This window comes from Phytophthora cinnamomi (assembly GCF_018691715.1).
Source record: "Phytophthora cinnamomi strain GKB4 chromosome Unknown Contig85, whole genome shotgun sequence".
Lineage (NCBI taxonomy): Eukaryota > Oomycota > Peronosporomycetes > Peronosporales > Peronosporaceae > Phytophthora > Phytophthora cinnamomi.
In genome coordinates, this window is record NW_027151018.1 from 114,617 (window position 1) to 117,362 (window position 2,746).

Consider the following 2,746-nt stretch of genomic DNA (forward strand, 5'->3'; position numbering starts at 1 on the left):
CCCTACTGGTAATGCAGTCGCGCGTGCCGACATCGGGCACGCGACACTGAGGACTGCAGCCCCCAGTGAGACGAGCTCTCACTGCAAGAAACAAGATGACAGGCCAAACCTAGTCATCTTGAAGGTTTACTCGAAGAGAGCGAGTGACTCTCTTCGAGCTTTGGTAGATTCAGGCGCGTCGAACAACTTTGTTCGACTACGAAGCCTGTCGAGACTTGACTTCGAGGAGGTAAATGTACCTCGAAGTCTTCTGGAGGTACGACTGGCAACAGGTGCCATCGTGAAGACCGAGAAGCGCGTCGTGAACGTGCGCTTCTCGTACAAAGAACGAGTGTTTGTCGAACGCTTTATCGTCCTGGACCTGGACGATAAGTTCGACGTGGTATGCCGTGGCTTGCACGGCATGATCCGGTGATAGACTGGAAGAAGCGCACGCTCGTGCGCTTCGGACGCGACAGCGGAACAGAGAGCGATGGCCCTGTTACCGCAGCGCACGCACCAGCAGGTGCGCGCGGCTCACCAGTCGAGACAGCGCTTTATGCTGCTGTCCCGGAGTGCCCAAGAAGTGCGCGAGGGCGCGCACAAGTGAGACCCACGTCGGCAATGCTGCCGACGTCGGAAGAAAAAGATGTGTTGGTTCCGGGAACCAACACCCACGTTAAAGCGTGCTAGGGACAGTCCCTGACCCGAAGGGGTCAGGCCGACAACGACGCATCGGCTCCGGGAGCCGACGCACCCTCGGTCATGAGGGGCTCCGCCAATGAATGGCGTCGAGGTGACGAAGGCGTGTCGACTCCGGGAGTTGACGCTGGAATCAGTGAGGACGGTTGCAAAAATACCGCACTGACGCAATTTGCATGCTGTCATGCAGCCGGGCTGCACGCCGAAGCCCCATGCGATCAAGCCGGGCTTGATATCGCGCGCCCGCAGACAGGGTCTGCCGGTGAAGGGACACATTACCGTGCAGCCGGGTTGCACGAAGGAATATGCGGTCAAGCCGGGCTTGATACCGCGCGCCGGCGGACAGGGTCCGCCGGCGAACAACTGTCCACGGCCAGGCCTGGACCAGAAGAACAACTGTGCGGAGCCCGGCTCCGCGCAACAAGAAGACGGCGCAAGCGGAGAACGCTGCGCAAGTCTCGGTCCGGGACCGAGACGCAACAAGAACAGTCTGCTGGGCAGACTGGGGCGGTGACGCCGGACGTCGAGACGCTAAGCGTCTTGACGCGCACCGATACTGGATTCCAGTATCGTGACATGGAACTCGCTAGTCCTCCGACGACGGCGTCGGAGTTGACTTCGCTTCCAGCCATGAGCTGGAAGCGCTTCACGCGCGACTTGCACGATGGACGCATCGAGCAAGTCTGCGTTCTTTCGGACAGCGAAAGAACGGCGAGCGAGAGCGAAGAGCTGAGGCAGCTCTTCATGGGAAGTACCACTGAGAGTGAAGACTCTCAGTGCGAAGACGAAGCGAGAGCGCTTCGAGGAACAAGGTTGGGACTCGCTGAAGTCGAGTCCCTATTACGAATTGTTGAGGGAGTACAAAGACGTACTCCCGGAAGAGATTCCTGCGGAGCTTCCGCAGGATAAGGGCATTCAGCACGAGATTGATCTCGTGCCGGGCACGAAGTACTGTGTCACGCGGCAGTGGCCACTGCCGCGAGAGCAAGTGAAAGCGATCGACGACTTCTTTGAAAGTCGTCGCAAAGCAGGACAAGTGTGGGAATCAAAGTCCCCGCACAGTGCTCCGACGTTCTGTGTCAAGAAGCCACAGGGCGGATGGCGCATCGTTCATGCCTACAACAAGCTGAACGATGCGACGGTACCGGCGCAGACGCCGATACCGCGAAAAGATGTTATCATCGATTCGATGGCCGGGAGCACCGTTTACAGTGCTCTCGACTTGCGAGATGGATTCTATCAAATCCTAATGCGTGAGAGCGATATCCCTCTCACGGCAGTGAGCACGCCAAGCGGCATGCTCTGGGAATGGCTAGTAATGCCACAGGGGCTTAAGAATGCCCCTGCGACCTTCAACAGGTGCGTGACGCACTTGTTGCGCTCGGTGCGCGACTTCGCACCGAGCTACTTCGATGATGTATTCATCCACAGCCGGGCTGTGGACGGAAGACCGACGTAGAGATGCACATGATGCATCTCCGGAAGCTACTTGAGCTTATGCGAAAGCATAAGCTCTACGCGAACCTGAAGAAGTGTATCTTCGGGGCGAGCGAGATACCCGTCCTCGGGTGTCTCGTAGGGAAGAATGGTGTTCGCCCTGACCCAGAAAAGGTCAGAGTGATTAACGAATGGCCAACGCCTTCAAGTGTCAAGGAACTGAGGCAGTTCCTTGGCTTGGCCACGTACTTGTGCAAGTACGTGGAGGACTATGCGGGCAAGATCCGCCCGCTGTCACAGCTCTTAAGAAAGAAGCTGTGTGGAATTAGACACCCGATTGCCAAAAGGCATTCGATGCAGTCAAGTGGGGCTTGACTGAGGCACCGATCTTGGCAGTGGCTGACCAAGATCGCCCATTTCACGTAGTGTGTGACGCATCCGATTTCGCGATCGGATGCGCGTTGATGCAGCACGATCACGAGGGCCGTGATCGTGTCGTCTACTACCAATCGCGTCAGCTGAAGCCAGCTGAGCGTAATTATCCGGTACATGACAAGGAACGTCTTGCCATGAAATATGCACTCGCAAAGTTCCGAGTGTATTTGCTTGGAAGTAGACCGTTTGTGGT